At 39.0% G+C, this 19,089-nt stretch overlaps 1 protein-coding gene across 1 annotated transcript in view; it reads right to left on the reverse strand.

The window, feature by feature from the left end:
* LOC132398620 (general transcription factor II-I repeat domain-containing protein 2-like) overlaps positions 1–19,089 on the reverse strand; it is a 69,725-nt gene that overhangs the window by 17,085 nt on the left and 33,551 nt on the right. The gene's annotated exons all lie outside the window — the stretch shown is intronic.

The raw sequence follows: 19,089 nt of genomic DNA on the forward strand, positions 1-19,089 counted from the left end.
TTAAGGGTATAAATGTGGCTTTCTGTCTAGCGGTCCAAACCAATGGTACAAAAGCAGCTTGGGTATTGCATTAACACAGCAGTAAACTGCACAGTAGCAAAATAAGAGAGTAACAAAAATTAAATGCTATTTTGGGTAAGTATTAGGTCACTCTTTAATCTTTCACTTTGCATTTTTACCAGATTTTCGGTTTTAATGTAATGGACACAAGGGACAGCACGGATCTCATTCTATACTTTACTATTTTAATTCTACAGAACTTGTTCAAAAGAAATTTACAAAACAAATTTGAGAATCTGGGTAAAGAATATTGGAAACAAAAAACAATTCAAATTACAAACCGATTTTTAATTAATCAAACCCATTAACTACTTAAAGTGATGCAATACAATTAAATGTGTAATATTTTTGGGTGAAAGAAATGGCTGTGTGGAACTGACCTATTTATCTTATCTCTATCCAAGGTTTAGTATTACCTCCATTCTACAAACAGTAGAGTAATGTGTATGTAACCTTGTGCAATAGCTTCTCAGAATTGGGTTTCACACTAAAGAGCTGTCTCCTGCAGGGTTGGATAAAATAAGTTTCCCACAATAATATGGCCACAAAGGGAGGAGGAATATTGCAATTTAAGTAGAGAAATGATGCTGAGGTAGAGAAGAGGTCTTCGGGGGTAGGGGGGTTGAAAGGGGAGGAGAACAAAATACTGCATCAGGACATATTCATCAAACTCAGTATTCAAAAATATATCTTGAGTTCTACGTGTTTTAGAAAGTAATGACATTAAAATTACAAGTTTAAAATTTTGAAAAATGCTTTTCCAAACCAATACTTGATCTATTTGATAATGGTAGAATTGACACAATCGATTTGACCCTGTTACAGAATTCGCTTTCTGGTGAATAGACCTGAGATTGAATGGGGGTGGGAAAATCCTTTGTATAATAGTCATTTTCAAAAGCTGGGATTTGACATGGTTATAAAGGTCTCTGTTTTTTTTTATTTTTTAAAAAACTGACATGCTTATTTAAATCGCAAACAAGAAAAAATCTGCAGGTGCTGAAAATCCAATCAACGCACACAAAATGCTGGAGGAACTCGGCAACCCTTCAGCAGGAGTCTTCAGCCCAAAATGTAGACTGTATTTTTTTTCTATAGATGTTGCCTGGATGGCTGAGTTCCTCCATTTTGTGTGATGCTTATTAAAGTGGCCACCCATTGTTGAAAAAATGTCATTTTGTCCTCCTTTCCCTTCAAATGCACAATTCATTAAAGTCATTATAAATCAAAAGGTCTTATAAAACGTGACCAGCCAAATTATGGTTTCTTTAGTCTATGAAGATCCTATTTTCACATAACCTTGTTAGTTTTCAAAATAGCAATATTTTCCTTTTTGTGTGCCTTCACTTGTCAATTCTAATGTAGAGTTCAGTCATCTCTAAGAATTGAAGTTTTGAATTTATTGGATTTGAGAAGTACAATTCCCTGCCATTTATTTCTTAGCTTGGTAAAATTGTGTTTATTGTAGAGTGAGCAACTTGCTACTAGTAAGGATATCTTCCAGAAATGGGCAGATGCTGGCAAAAGCTTTTTTGCAAAAGAAAAAAGCTTTGACATGATGTACAATGTTCCAGAGTGCAAAGGTGGTGTTGTTGTCCCATGGAACTAACTTTGCTGTACAAGATTGTTTACTTGGCAAAGATTTCTTTCAATAAATGTGGGTTGTTTTTTTTTTGCTGCTGCCTCTTGTGTCTCCAACACGAATGGCAGTGGTTGAAAAATAAATATTTTGAATGTGTTTGTGACTATTTGCACATAACATTTGCAAACAACTCAGTAATTTAATGAGGAAACCCTCTGCCCATGGGAGATCGTAGATCCTTCATTCACATGGACAACAGCCTGGCTAATGCAGCATTCTGAGGACCTTTCTCATATTACTTGCCTTTTACAGATGTTAACCCCTCCCGCGGACCTGATAATCAAATGTCTAATTGTAATGAGTGCTATTTTCTTTTTATTTCTTGGAAGCTGTGATGCACTGAGAGACATTGGTATAGTATATTTAGAAACCTAGAAGCTGCTGAACTGAAAGGTATGAAGGCCCATCTGGTTTGTATTCTGCCATCTGGCATGATGCAATAAAGCTTGACTATTCATGACCATCAATCTCTAGTAATATAGGCAGAAGTCCAAAGTCACCTGATACCTCAGCATGCAAGATACAATTGCCATATGCTGTCTAAATTTACTGTATCCCAAAATTCTACATAAGTCTTAATTTACATATTGGTCACATTTGCCATATCTATATTTGGTTTCTGTTTACAAATATCACATTGAATTATTTTTGATATTTTCATCATGAAGTTTTAAAACTTGCTCTAAAAACTCAAGTATGTTTATTATATTTTGAAATCAATGTTAGTGTTTTATATATACTTGGAGATCTGAAAAGATATAAAACAATGCTGATTCTAGATCTGTGGCCTTTTCATTGGTATATCCCCATCAAGTCTTGGATCATCATTGGCAGTACAAAGTGGTTAAATAATTGCCCAGAAAGGACCACCCCAATTAAAAAAAAGTTTAAGTCCTAAGAGTTATAGAAACCTCTGCACAAATGACAACATTTTGGTTGGTTATGTATATTCAGTATTTTGATTTTATATGTGATAGGCTGTATATCCTGCTGCTCAGCTTCAAATTGGGCATGCTTATTTTAAACTTATAATTTTGGTAGAAATTGATTTAAATAAATATGCTTTATTCCTAACAGGTGTTGAGATGGAAAAAATTAACAGAAAAATGGGTATGTATTTGTAAGGGAACAATATTTTTTAAAAATGAGAAAATTGAATAAGAATAAATTAGTTCCAGGTTTAAAGTTATTTAGCCTGTGCTATTTTTTGGTGACTTTTTTTTTAATCTGAATAAATTACAATGGTCCCAATATTTAAAGCATCAAGCTTGTTCTAATAAGTTATGGATCTGCTTTCTCTCAGAATTGATCCAAAGCAGAACAGGTGTAGTTGGACTTCTCTCCCTTTTGCTAACTGTTCCAGTATTCTCAGGTTGAAGGTCAGGAATTGAATTCCAATGAGGCGTAAGGGAGGGGGGGGGGGGGGGGTGGAAGAAAAAGCAAGATTCTTAATATGAAAGCAAGGACGTATTATAAGGTTTATAAATTTGAGTTACATTTCTACTAAAAGCTTTGGCTGTTATATTAATGGAAAATTCAAGATAAGGGAAAATTATCAACATGGAATGGTAAAAATGGTACAATGCGACAAATGAGCTATGTATCGGCCAGCAAATGGTGTATTTGGCTAAAGTACTGAAGCTGTAGCTCCACCATGTGGTATAAATTGATAATTTTGTTCAAATTAAATGAACCTTTTTAAATCACCCTTCATGGGATCTGTCCTCATACCGGGGTATTTAGCCCCTACTGAATCTTAACAAAGCAATGTTTACATGATGAAATGTAACTACCAAATGATGGGAAAGTCCTGATGGACAGTTTCAATATAAATGTCCTTCTTCCACAGGTGCTGCTTGACTCACTGAATTCCTCCAACAGTGATGATTTTATTTTTCTGGAAAAAAATTGATTTTCTTTGCCTTTTTCTTGTCTCACATACCAGACTTGAAACAGAAGAGCTTTGCATTATCAAAACTTGTTAACATTTTGACGATGATTGTTATGAGAAACTGCTTGTGCAAGAATGTAATATTTAAATTAATGTCTAGAAAGAAGCAATTGCACAAATAGTATTATCAAATCCCTTTTGCTTTTTGATCCATCCTGCCTTTAATTGTGACCAAATCCTTGATTTTAGTTTTAATGACTGAAGACATTATAATCTCAGCAAAAGGTGTACTTCAGATCACAAATGGGCATTACTTGAGTTTTTAGTTGCTCTTGTGAGAAGGAATATCTTCCATATAAAGCCCATCTTCTTGTGAATTTAACCAATCTTGCATGGACGATTATTGTGGTAAGTAATATGCCTGATTGACTGCTAGATCGATATACTGGAAACTTTATCTCATTCTACCACAGAAAAAATACATCTCTGGTGGCAACAGTGGGGTTTAAATTTAATTATCATTCAACCGTATGCGAATGCAGCTGAGCAAAACTGCGATACAAAAAAAATAGTCCGAGTCCATGAATGTCGCAGCTGTCTTCAGTCAAACACAGTACAGCTTGTCTTCAGCCGAGCAAACACTGAAGAGCGGTCCTGTGGTACTGTGACATACACTGATTCCACTGCCTCTCTCCTGGACAACAGCTTCACCCTGCCATTCGCCAAAAAAACAATGATTGGATGTACAGCATTCCACAGTACCAATGTCCAACAGGGTCTTGTGATCACAAGAAAAGTCCATCACTCACTGCTAGACTGAATACCACGTTCACACACCAACTTCGACCCAGGTAGCTGCATGGTCCACACCAAGTCCAGGAATTGAATGAAGTCAAAGAATTCGATGTACTAACTTAAGAAAGAAATACCTGTTTATTGTTCGAATTAGATTTTCCTAATTTGCAAAATCTGTTACTGATAAAAAAAGGCAAATATTTAATATTTTTAATTCATTTGGTAAATGTGATTAAAAGCTTTATGTGGAAGTGATTTTCTCTGATTTCATTTTATGTATCTTATACAACAGATGCAGTTAAGTAGCCCTTGATAAAGTGAATAAATACATGTATAAATTATTGAAAGTTTCCTATTTAAATATGGCAATCTCAAAGTAAATTTAGTAAAATATGAATGAAAAGATTGAAAGCTGCTAACTTTGGAAAATTCACATGAGAATAGAAATCTCCAGAGCAATGAGTAAAAAGGTATATATGTGATCATTTGGATAAATGAAGGACATAGTACTTGTTTCTGACTGGAAGTTGAACTGAATCTGCCCCATCTCATAACTTTAAAATGGCTGCTGTGGCTTCTCACCAGAAATGCAGTAGCATTATTTTTCCTGAATTTACAACAAGGAGGAGCATCAATCCTACCTATTCCCCACCTATCTGTCAGAACCTTGATTGGCACGGTTCCTTCATTCTGAGTTTACTGATACTTCCGCCATTAGCAATTGCGGTGTGTGACATGTGGCTCTTGGTGGAAGGGAAAATGATGAGGATGTAGTGACTCTACAATGAAATATAGATAGATTGAATGAGGTGGTGAGAACTAGCAAATAGAGTTTAGTAGGTAAAAACTTGAGGTCATGTGGTAAACGGAATCAGAAGATAAATTAATTGAAAAAGTACTTCCAAGTGAGTGAAGTACAGACAGGTGTTCTTGTTCTAGTGCATAAGTGATAAAAAAAACATTGGCAGGCACATAGAGCAAGTTGTGACAGCAAACAATAGTTCAACCTTTTTACTACAAAGGGGTTGGAAGTTAGAAATCCGGTTAGTTTTGGTACAATTGTACTAGGTGCTGCTGAAGTCACACATGACTCCTGGGCAGAGATTGGGCCCTTTACCCAAAAATTGGCATAATAGCATTAGAGACAGACTAAAGGAGATCTGCCAGGCTAACTCCTAGTATGACCAGATTATATTATCAGTAGAGGCTAAACAGGTTGTACCTGTATCATTTGAAGGATAAGAAATCTCATTGAAACATGTAAGATTCTTAGGGGGCAATAGAGTTGTTTTCACTAGTAGGAGAATCTCAAATGAGTAGACAGCTTCAAGATAACAGGCCCCAAGCACAAGAAAAATTCTTTTCCATAGATGCTGCCTGGCCTGCTGAGTTCTTCCAACATTTTGTGTGTTTTGCAGGGTAAGGGGCCAGTTATTTAAAACGGAGGTGCAAAAGATCTTCATGGAGAGTGGTGAATCTGGAATTCCTTGCCCTCATGTTGTGGAGGTGAGGTCATTAGAAGTAGTTAATAGGGAGATTGATACATTTTTGAAAGATCTGAGAGGATTGAGAGCTATGGGGATCTTGCCCAGAGAAGGAGTTGAGGCTTGCAGTAGATAGTGAATGGTGAGGTATGTTTGAGGATCTAGAAGCCTATAGCTCTTTCTATTTTCCTGTGAAGCGAAAGGACCAATTTGACATTGTTCAACAGCTTTGCAAGTCACTTGTATTTTTGCCCAAATTTGATGATATAACAATTTCTAGGCTAAATACCACAGTCTGTGGTTTATGCTTTTTATCTGATTTCCTAAGTTTTCTTGCATCAAATCAAAGAACACCATTCAGAACAGCCTTGTAAATAAATAAACATTGTTCAAGAAACTTAACTGTGGTACTTATGATTGTATAAATAAATGGCTAGGAATGTATGGTAGTCATGAAGTCAAAACGACCTGTGCTGCCTATCTACAAATTTAACAGAAAATCCTGGTGTTAACATGCAAGGCTAAAGAGAAAAGCTGGATGTTGTGTGTTCCTCGCACCACCATGTTCAAGAATGGTGCTACCCCTCAACCATCAAGCTCTTGAACAAAAGGAGATAACTGCAATTATTCTATTTCTGGTATTCCCACAACCAATGGTCTCACTTAAAGGATTCTTTATCTTAATATTTCAAATTTGTTATTTATTGCTATTTATTTCTACTTGCATCTGCACAGTTTGTTGTTCCTTAATTCTTTTTTCAGTTACTGTTCTATAGATTTGCTAAGTATGCCAACAGGAAAATGAATCGCAGGGTTGTATGTGGTGACATGTATATACTCATAATAAAGTTTACTTTGATTTTGAAAATACACTATTGTAGTTTTCCCACATGCAATTCGGATGGAGTCAATCATTGGACACAAACATGAAATTTTATATATATGTTTCATATCAGGATGGTTTATGATTTTGAGGGTTGGTGTTCCTCTGTGCTTCGTTGTGCTTCTTGCAGAAGAGGTTACAGATTTGAGAGGTGCATGCAGACAGGCCTGGGTGGATAATGACAGTGCATTTTGTAGATGGTACACTGCAGGCTGGTGATAGAGGGAATTCATGTGTAGAGAGTTTGATGGGGTGCCAATCAACCAGGCTGGTTGGCCTAGATGGTACTGAAGCTGCACCTTTCTAGGCAAATAAATGATGCTGCTGACTTACTAAGGTATGACTACTGATAAACAACTTTTCTTGTCTCAAAGCTATGGATAGCCATTTCCTCAAGACAGCATTTAACAATCTGATCACTTCCATATTTTTTAGTTTTAACATGATATAAGAAATAGGAGCAGGAGTAGGCATCTGGTCAAGCCTGCTCCACCACTCAATAAGATCATGGCTGACCTGGCCGTGGACTCATCTCCACCTACCTGCCTTTTCCCCATAACCCTGAATTCCCCTACTATGCAAAAAGCTATCCAACCTTGTCTTAGTTATATTTACAGAGGTAGCCTCCACTGCTTCATTGGGCAGAGAATTCCATGATGTTTGATATTCCATGTGTTTGTTCACACTTTATTTCATTTCAGTAATATTATTTAAACAGCTAATCTGTGTTTTTTATTTCTTGGTTTGTTGTAAATGAGAATTCTTAGATCTGACCACTGTTGCTGGTGCCATATTCAAAGCCATGCTGAAGTAGGGAAAACTCAATTGATAAAGTACTAATTCTTGAGATCAATGCTGACAGCAAAATTGAGACTGGCATATCTTATGGATTCCCAGAACTAACACCTAAAGAGTTCAGCTATAATGTATGCTTGCATGATACAAATTGGTTATAATATGATTGATGGATTAGTGAACATATTGGTGTTCGATAAGTCATATTGGTCATAACACAATATGAGCTTACAAGGTAACTACAGCTTGTTCTGGTATAATGAGTCTTTCTAAAACCCACTGTTTCTGAAGAATGTAACTTATGCATTGTAGCAGAACTATCTGTTCTATAACATCAGAATCAGGTTTAATATCACCAGCATATGTTGTGAAATTTGTTTCTGCTGTTGCACCATAACAGATTTCATTCATTTCACTCGAGCAGACACAATCAGCAAGCAACATTTTATAGTCGATTTTCAAATTCTACTGCAAACCTTAATCTAGAAATATCTTTTCCACCTGCAACTGTGCAGAGACATCCTAGCCAGTTCCAAAGAATAGTCTCTCACTGTCCATTTTATCCATGCCCCTCATAATTTTGTATACCTCTGTCAGGTTTCCCACTCTTTCTTCTGCTCCAAGGAGAACAACCTTCCCTCCGCATAACATTCCATCCCAGACAGCGTCTGGCAATATCCAAAGCCACTCTCTCCATTGCATCATCCTTCGTGCGTTTAGTGACCGGAACTGCATACAGTGCTCCAGCTGTGGTTTAACAAAAGTTTTATAAAGTGCTGTGCCCTTGCTAATGAAGGTTGACATCCTGTCTTCCTCCTTAAGCAGCTTTTCCACCTGCACTGCCACCTTTAGAGATCAGTGCAAGTGATAATAAATCAACTCCAATTCCAGTCTATGGACTTCCCAAACCAGAAGCCCTGAATGAACTGTGAGATCTGCAATTTGCTAAGGGCCAGATCAGTGGCATTCAGGTCTGCTGACCAAGTAAACTACCTAAGATCTAGGTACAAATTCTGGAAAGCCACCTAATGTGCAAAGGGTCTCCGTCTGAAATGTTGACTGTACTTTTTTCCATAGGTGCTGCCTGGCCAGCTGAGTTCCCCCAGCATTTTGTGTGTGTTGCTTGGCAATTCCAGACCCAACTTGAATAATTGAAAGATGCTCAACAGCTGAAGCAGGGCTTGAATGCTATTATCTCTGTCAAAATAAAACCAAGCGACATAGACTTTGCTCCCAGATAAGCTCAATGCCTTCTATGCTCACTTTGACTGTCAAAACATGAAGAAAGCTTTCCAAACTCCCACAGCCCCCAGTGATCCTGTGATTTCAGTCTTTGAGGATGACGTATCCTTGAGGAGGGTGAATCCACAGGATGCATCTGGCCTAGATGGGGTACCTGAATGAGTACTAAGGACCTGTGCCGATCAACTGGCTGGATTATTCACCGATATCTTTAACCCCTCGATTCAGCAGTCTGAGCTACCTGGGATCTGCTCCAATTTACCTAATTCATCACAGGTCACAGAGATGCCATATCATTAGCTTTTCATTAAACACTGGAACAACTGGACAGTGAGAATGCATACATCAGGAAGCTCTTCATTGACTACAGCTCAACACTAACATCCCCTCAAAACTAATCAATAAGCTCCAAGACCTTGGCCTCAGTACCTCATGGAATTAGATCATCAATTTCTGCACTTGCATACCCCAATCTGTTCGGATTGGCAACAACATCTCCTCTAAAATCACCGTCAGCACAGGTGCACCTCAAGGCTGTGTGCTTAGTCCCCTGCCCTGTTCAATTTATGACTGTGAGGCTAAGCACAGCTCCAGTGCCATATTTAAATTTGCTGATGACTCCACTGTCATTGGCTGAATCAAAGGCAGTAACCAATCAGCATAAAGGAGGGAGAGTGAAAGTCTGGCTGGGTGGGGCCACAAGTGATTATGGACATCAGCAGGAGGATACCAGAGGCCCATGAGTCAGTCCTTATCAGGGGATCAGACGTGGAGTGGATCAGCAACTTTAGATTCCCTAATGTTATCATCTCACACCCTCAGCATCAAGGACACCCACCATCTCTTCTCACTGGTGCCATCAGGAAGGAGGTACAGAGGCCTGAGGACCCACATCAGCAAGTTCAGACACAGTTATTACCCCTCAACTATCAGGCTCTTGAACCAGAGAGGGTAACTTGACTCGCCCCACATCACTTAAATGTTCGCACAACTTATGACTCAGTTTCAAGGACTCTTCATCTTATGTTTGCAATAGTTGTTGCTTATTTATTATTATAATTTTCTTTCTGTATTTGCAGTTTGTTGTCTTTTGCACATTGGCTATTTGTTTTTCATTGATCCTATTGTGTTTCCTGTATTTACTGTCAAAGTCCATGAGAAAATTAGTCTCAGGGTTGTATAAGGTGATATATGTGTACTTTGATAATAAGTTTACTTTGAACGTGTATACCAAGATCCTTCTGTTCCTCAGTACATCCGAGGGCCCTACCATTCATGGTGTCATTGATGGCGATCACCATACTACCTGCAGTGAAAATTGGTTTAAGGCAGGGGTTCCCAAACTATTTCGTGCATAGACCAATGCCATTTAGCAAGTAGTCTGGGAGCCCTAGATTGGAACCCTTGGTTTAAAGCAATGGGACAATTACATTATCTCTTTTATTGGCCTCATCCAATATTCCATTCTATTGACTTTGATGACTAGAACTTCAGTAAAGACTCTTTATTACAGAGCAAGCAAGTTATATGATATACCACCCATTTTGTGATATTATTCAGGCTGATGTATTTTCCAGCATCTTTATTCAGTTTTTCAAATAAAAATATATATTACGATACATCAAAAGAATAATTGCAATGACACTTCCCAGTGAAATGAAAATTATTTCACACAGTCCCACAACTATGTTGTTGTTTTGTTCTGCTGTTTTATTCTCCCCAGATTTATTTTGAGCTCATGTTAGAAATTTTCTTTTGAATAGGTGGGAACAATTTGGTCATTTTATGGGCACTGGCCTGGTCAATGGGTTTGTAATGATTGTAGTGGAAAAGTTGCTGAAGCAAAACTGGTGGGCAGAGAATGTGAATATTAAAAACATTTTCCTCTGTTCTTGAAAGCAAAGTTTATGGCCCATCCTGCTGACACTCAAGTAATGCTGGTCGTTGTGCAAAAGGTCAAACACAATGGCAAACATTTGTTTGTATATTTCATATAAAAAATTATCCCATGATGTTTCAAGCAGAAAGAAACAGATGCAGAAAGAGTTTTGAAATACATGAAATACAGAAAAATAAGGAATTGGGAACTGGAGTAGTTAACTTGCTCCTTGATCCTGCTCTGAAATGTTATCAGATCATGGGTCAATTCCATATGCCTGCCTATCTCTGGTAACCTTTCACCACTTATCAAATATTTATCTATCTTCACTTTTAAAATATTCAAAATTTTTACTTCTACTGCCTGTTGAGGAAATAAATTCTAAAGACTCACCACCCTCTGTGGTTTAAAATCATCTCCATCTCCATCTTAATCTCCATCTCATTTCCATCTTAAATTGGACACTTCTGGAAAAAAAAACCTAGTTCTAGATTATCCAACAAGAAGAAACATTCTCTCCACAGAGAAGGTCTCTCCCAGCCGAGACTCTTCTGGATCTTACTGGTGTATGCTGAAGGGTGTAATGCAAAAGGAAGATATGATAGAAGGTTGGGAAACAGAGTGAGCTAAAAGCTTTCCATAGTAATAGAATAATGAATGATCAGTGATTAATATTGGATAAACGGGATCAATGAGGGCACTGAAGTATGGTAAATAAGTCTTTGAACATATTTTAAATGCTCATTTGGATATTTGAAGTCAATAGTTTGGGGGCAGAAAGTAAATCTGCAAGGATTAACAGGCAGGAAGTTGTGTGAGAGAAGTACAGTGGTAGAATTTTGGAGCTTGGAGTCTGAGGAGAAGATTTAAGTTAGGATGTGGCAAAGCATGAATCAGAGTTTTAGGTGTGGGGGAAGTGAAAAAGAAATCAAGGAGGTTGAACTTGCATAAGAGTGAAGTTCTCTTAAAGGTGCTTAGATTATGAAATTCTTTATTTTGTTCTTGGGTCGAATACCAGTGCCATGTTGCACATGGGGCCCAGTAAACAAAGGAGGAGGGATGGGAGAGAGATGAAATCAGGGTTAAAAGTTGGGTGTATTTATATCAATATATGCTCTCTTCATTTGAAAGAAATTCTGCTTTATCCATGACGTGATGTTGGAAGAGGTCAGCAATGACTTTGGACCTGGGGGAATAATGCTGAACGTCGGAGTCATGAAATCACAGTCGTACACAATAGAAAGGGACCCTTCAGCCCAACACATTCATGCCAACTGTTCTGCTTCTTTACACCAATCCCACTTACATGCAAATTAAATGTTCTCAGTGTGCAACTGGCCCTGTCCTTACAGCTATTCTCTCAACAAATGGTGCAGGAGAGCTAAGAAAGACAATTGAGTATTTAATATAATTAAAATTGCCATTGAATATGAGGAAGAGCAAAGCCAAGGGACATTAAATGCAGTGATCAACAAGAAGTGAAATGGGAGATTCATGAGAAACTACTTTACCAAGTGAGGGAGGAAAGTGTGCAATGTACAATCAAAGGAGTCAAACTGTTGCATTCAAGGGAATCACAAACGAGAAAATCTGCAGATGCTGGAAATACGAGCAACACACACGAAATGCTGGAGGAACTCAGCAGGCCAGGCAGCATCTATGGAAAATGGTGCAGTTGACGTTTCAGGTTGAGACCTTTCAACATGACTCATAGAGAGTTAGCTAAGATATGAGAGAAAGAAAAATTAACTGAGAGAGTCATATGAAAATAAACGGGTAGAGATTTGAATGAAGTATAAATACTCTTCAGAAACATCCAGGAAATGACCCTACAGTAAATGTGTTGTTCTTGTTTATGCAGGTTTAGACAAATTCATGAAAGAAATTGGCCAACTAGTTGTCAGGCAGTGATTTCTGACAAATTTACCTGTTAATGCCCAGGTATGCAAGAGTTTGATGAGGTCATTTGAGCATGTTGAAACAGTGAGACAGTTCATACAACAGAACAAAGAACAGTTTAATTATCTTCTAAAATGAAATTCCTTCTGTATTTATCATCCATATGTTCGCAATCTTTTGTAATAAATTAATTTAAGTTTTTAAATCACACTGTTCCAATCTCATTCATGATAGATGCAGAGTGCTTCTAATTTATCAAATTCTCAAATACTCCTATTACTGGCGAGAGCATACTCCATAAACTATGACAATAGATATAATAAATTTGTGAAGATCATTCCATGTGAGTCAGGTGAGGTCCTCCGCTGGTCAGGGTTGACCTGGATCTTGCATCATAGCTGTCCACGTGATATTTAAGCCTGGGCGGTATGATATGAGAGCAAGCTGCTGCCCATGCAGCAAGCTCCCCCTCTCACGCAGCTGATGAATCCAAAGGAACGGCAGAGGTCGATACAGTTTGGAACCAGTGGTGTCCCAGGAGCATAGAGCATTGAACTCAGCATTGCCTCAGGAACTCCAGCTCCAGTTTTTTCCTCGGGGTCCACTGCCGAAGTCTGCCCCATGAGCTGCAAGGCAGCAGAGGTTTGAGATCGAATCTCCTTCCCCTGGATGAGGCGCCAACCACAGATAACATCTGCCCGAGGTGACTGGTTTTAAGGCACCCAGTAACCTGCTTTAATGTTGACAGACTCCTATAGATGTGTAATGGATAGTATATTAACTGGTTGGCTCATTGAATGGAAAAGTCTACTTAGTGAACACGTCCCAGTAAGCTGTCAATAGAAATGGTTCCGCTGGGTTTAGTAACTGAGCTACATGTGAAGGCCAAGAGCTAGCGTTGGTTGTCAGAAGCTATTTGAAACACACAACTACTGGAAACATTTAATGGGTAGCAGGAACTTATCCCCACTCCCACCCCCAGCTATAACAACCTTAAGGAACCTTGAAGTTCAGGTAAAACTTTACATAAAGAAAGAGGAGTATTTTAAGCAAACATTAAACTACTGCAGCTTCACTATGAAGCCATTGAAAATGTTGATTAATTTAACATTACATAGTTTAAAAAGATGAACTTTACATCAACAACGTATTCTAGAAGCTAAATGAGACAAACAAGTTCAGGTTTACAGATGAATAATGAACATGGAGGTCTGGAGAGAACATCTGGGCAGTTGTTAAATGCGTATCTATCATCTCTGACATGCGACAATGCTGTACAATATAAAGAAGAAATGAAAATTGTAAAATATAGTTTCAAAAATTTTAAAACTGCTACTACAGTTCATCAAGATTCAATATTGGTTCCAGGATTTAGTGGGACCATCAATCTTCCTTGCAAGAGTTTTACTAACATGACAGATTGCAATCCGATGGAGCTATCAAACTGGCTAAATACTAGGAACAATTTGTTCTTTAAACTGATTGAAGTTTGTTACATTGGATGACAAAGGTAACTTTGTGTTGCATTTGATGCTACAATCAACCAATGTGTCAACTTTATCAAAAGTTGTTTTTGGAGTATTTGAGTAAAAAGGATAAAGGAATCACAGTTTGCCTTGTCCATGTTCAGTCTGTTGGAAATCCTGTCAAAATCCTTTCCTACACAGTCATAGTTCTCATGTGACTCTGACAGTGATCCTTTATCTTTTCAGTTTGTCATATTTCACCAGGACTGGGTATTGCATTACACAACAGTGCCATTGGATAAAAATTATTCACATTTTAATTACTTACTTGGCATTTCCAGAAAGCAATGAACTTGTTCCAATACCTCCAAAGCTATGGTATGTTCAAAAGTTCAAAGTAAATGTTATTATCAAAGTACATATACATCACCATGTACAACCCCGGGATTCAACTTCCTGTGGGCAAACTCAGCAAATCTATAGAATAGTAACTATATCAACATCAACGAAAGATCAGCCAGAGTGCAGAAGACAGTATTCACTACGGAAAAGGATCTTGACAATTGTAGGGATGAACTACAGTGGATTGAAAAACTTGAGCATATAGACATTAAGAAAGAGGATGTGATATAGGTTTTGGAAAGCATCAAGTTGGATAAGTCTTTGGGACTGGATGAGATGTACCCCAGGCTACTGTGGGAGGCAAGGGAGGAGAATGCTGAGCCTCTGGCAATGATCTTTGCATCATCATTGAGGATGGGAGAGGTTCTGGAGGATTAGAGAGTTGCAGATGTTGTTCCCTTATTCAAGAAAGGAAGTAGAGATAGCCCAGGAAATTATAGACCAGTGAGTCTTACCTCAGTGTTTGGTAAGTTGATGGAAAAGATCCTGAGAGGCAGGATTTACGAACATTTGGAGAGGCGTATTATGATTAGGGATAGTCAGCATGGCTTTGTCAAAGGCAGGTCGTGCCTTACGAGCCCGATTGAATTTTTTGAGGATGTGACTAAACACATTGATGAAGGAAGAACAGTAGATGTAGTGTATATGGATTTCAGCAAGGCATTTGACAAGGTATCCCATGCAAGGCTTATTGAGAAAGGAAGGAGGCATAGGATCTAAGGGGACTTTGCTTTGTTAATCCAGAATTGGCTTGTTCATAGAAGGCAACAAGTGATTGATGGGTCATATTCTGCATGGAGGTCAGTGACCAGAGGTGTGCCTCAGTGATCAGTTCTAGGACCCCTGCTCTTTGTGATTTTTATAAATGACCTGGATGAAGAAGTGGAGGGATAAATTTGCTGATGACACAAACATTGAGGGTGTTGTGGATATTGTGCAGGGCTGTCAGAGATTACAGCGGATATTGATAGGATGCAAAACTGGGCTGAGAAGTGGCAGATGGAGTTCAGCCCAGATAAGTGTGAGATGGTTCATTTTGGTATGTTAAATATGATGGTGTAGCGGTGTGCTACACGCAGCGCTAAAATTACGACACGGAGTCGGTAACTGCAGTCGAAGGAAAAAACTTTATTCGAAAACTTCAGCCTCACTTTTAAGCCTCTGTCAACCGGCCCCCCATGGCGCAGAGGCTCCAAAGCTCTGTGCTCGCAAACCCCTGTAGGCTATCTAATTGTGAGTCGGTTCGGATACGCCAGGAAATGGGTCACCACAATGGCAGAATATAGTATTAATGGCAAGACTCTTGGCAGTGTGGAGGATCAGAAGGATCTTGGGGTCTGAGTCCATTGGACACTCAAAGCTGCTATGCAGGTTGACTGTGTGGTTAAGAAGGCATTGGCGTTCATCAACTGTGGAATTGAGTTCAAGAGCTAAGAGGTAATGTTACAGCTATACAGGACCCTGATGAGACCCCACTTGGAGCACTGTGCTCAGTTCTGGTCACCTCACTACAGGAAGGATGTGGAAACTATAGAAAGGGTGCAGAGGAGATTTACAAAGATGTTACCTGTATTGTCTTAGGTTAGGTGAACTCGGCCTTTTCTCCTTGGAGCATCGGAGGATGAGAGATGACCTGATAGAGGTGTACAAGATGATGACAGGCATTGATCTTGTGAATAGTCAGAGGCTTTTTCCCAGGACTGAAATGGCTAACACAAGAGGGCACAGTTTTAAGGTGCTTGGAAGTAGGTACATAGAAGATGTCAGGGGTAAGTTTTTTATGCAGAGAGTGGTGAGTGCATGGAATGGGCTGCTGGCAATGGTGGTGGAGGCAGATAGAGATAGGGTCTTTTAAGAGATTCCTGGATAGGTACATGGAGCTTAGAAAAATAGAGGGCTATGGGTAGCCTTAGGTAATTTCTAAAGTAAGTACATCTTTGGCACAGCATTGTGGGCTGAAGGGCCTGTATTGTGCTGTAGATTTTCTATGTTACAACAAACTGTCCAAATGCAAATATAAATAAATAGCAATAAGTAATGAAAAGATGAGATAATGAGATAAAGAGTCCTTGGGAACATTTCAATGGATGGGCAAGTGAGTGTCGTTATCAAGTCAATGAGAAACATCATTGATTAAAGTACAATCATGGATTAGATGATGCATTGCGATAAGGCATGCATTATTTTGGCTTAATTTTCTTAGCTAGAAGTTTCAAATAAACCTAACAAAAGTTAAGAAACACAATTTTCACATGTTAAATGTTGGTGAAGCCTTATGAAGCATTAAAGACTGCACTCTCAAGGCTTTCATCTTTAACATTTAGTTTAGGTGCAGCCCAGCCATTGAAATAGAAGTCCAAAGTTCAGTGAGGAATCTTCTACGCATGCTTTTTCAAACAGACCGTGGTCAACTGGGCAAGCACTTGGCATACCTCCTTTAGAATCATACAGTCATAATGCTGAGAAGCTGTCTTTTCAGCCCTCTGAATCCCCACTGATTAACGACCGTTCGTTCGTTATGTGCCCTGTTGTATGACATGGGTGATCATGGTCTTTCCATGACCATGAATGTTCTTGGCAAATTTTTCTACAGAAATGGTTTGCCATGGCAGCCTTCTGGGCAGTGTCTTTACATGTCAGGTGACCCCAGCCATTATCAATACTCTTTAGAGATTGTCAGCGGTCACATAACCAGGACCTGCGATATGCTCGTACAAGCATCCACCACCTGCTCCCATGGTTTCATGTGACCCTGATCAGGGGGAGGTGGGCTAAGCAGGCGCTGCACCTTATCCAAGGGTGACCTGCAGGCTCATGGAGGGAAGGGGCAACTTACACCTCCTTGGTAGAGATGCATCTCCACCCCGCTTCCCAGATAAAACCACCAGTTTACACTAAACCTACTTTTTATTCTCATTATTCAAATTAATATTTTATTATGTCCTTACTTCACTTCACCTCCAGGTTCTGCCACTCACCTATATACAAGGGACAATTTACTGTGGCCAGTTACCATAGTAACCCACACATGCTTGGGATGGGGGAGGAAACCAGGACACCCAGGGGAAATGCTGGCCATTGTTTTGAAAACATGCAGACCTCACAGACTGGACCTGAGGTCAGGGTTGAACCTGGGTCTCTGGTGTGTGAGGCCACCACTTTTGTTTGCAGTCACTTGTGCCAAATCTTGTTGTACAGTTTAGCTGGCAGGCAGAGTCCAGTCTGGCCATCAGTTAAAAGGCCCAGGCTCACTGGACTACTCCTACATAGGTTCTTGTGTATTTAATGTTTCAATAATATTTCAGTAATCTTGTACATATATTAATTGACTGTGTGTTTAAATAATTAGTTATGGGTTATATGTAAAAATATGTTAAATGTATACAGCATCACAGAACCATCTGACAAGTGTGTGCCTCATTGAAAGTAAAGACAAAGTTATACCAGCCTTCCCAGACTCCTGATCTTCCTTTGAATTAATTTAATGTTTATAAGTTACAAAACATAACATTGGTGTCTTCTGAAACTTACCAAAGAGATCAGACTTGGGGCAGATCAGTCATGATCATATTGAATTGGTTGAATGACCCACACATTTTCTTGCTTTCTTATGTGCCATCTTTCCATTGTTAGGTTGTTCTGCCTGACCATAATCAGATCATCTGCTTGATGCCACACCTTCAAACGTCTCTCTGAACTCAATCCTGAACAAGCTAGCCAGCCACCGGTGATTCTCTCCTTCCTCAGATTTCTGCTGTGGTACTGAGCTCCCACAGAATCCCTGTATCTTGACATTGAACAGTTGTCGTCTGGAATTGGGATGAAGAGACGTCAATCAACTGCACACAACACCTTGGGCCTTTTGCATGGCAGAATATCCAAGCCTCAGTTCAGGAGCCCCGACGTTCAGCAGGGGAAGTCATGTGAGTCATCGTTTGGTCATTCCTTATTTGGACCTTTTATGCTTCAATTGTTTTTTGTTTACACACTCCTCCCAACTTTTAAGCACTGCTCCGCCCACATCTGTGCTACGTTTTTAGGGGAAATTGTAAACACTTTAGAGAATACCAAGTAAAGATTTTATAAAATGATTTTGGGGAAGAGGGACTTTTATGATGTGGATAGACTAGAGAAGTTGGAATAGTTCTACAAGGGAAGGTCTAAAGGGTGTCTAATGCAAGGTATTTAAAGTTATGGAGCTTTAGACAGGGAAGGTAGAGATAAGCTGTTCCCATTGGTGGAGTGATCAAGAATGGTGAGAGGGGAACATAAGATGTAGGTGATTGGCAAAAAAAAAACAGAATTTTAAATAGTGAAAAGTTACCCTCTAGAATGTACAGCCAAAGAATATCAGTAAAGGTGGATTTAATTGTGGCACTCTAAAAGGAACTAGATATATATCTAAAGACATGGAGAACAAAGAAAAGAACGAGCAGGGCAATGGGACTACTGCTTTTACATACAGCTGATATAGATTTCAGATTCCGATTCATTTATTTATCACATGTACATCAAAACTGACAGTGGCCTGCAACGTTTGCATTGACAACCAACACAACCTAAGGATATGCTAGGGGTGCTCAGTAAGTATCGCCATACATTCTGGTGCTCACATAGCACGCCTACCATTTTCACGGAACACACAAGCGAC

This window comes from Hypanus sabinus, chromosome 8, assembly GCF_030144855.1.
Source record: "Hypanus sabinus isolate sHypSab1 chromosome 8, sHypSab1.hap1, whole genome shotgun sequence".
Taxonomy (NCBI): Eukaryota; Metazoa; Chordata; class Chondrichthyes; order Myliobatiformes; family Dasyatidae; genus Hypanus; species Hypanus sabinus.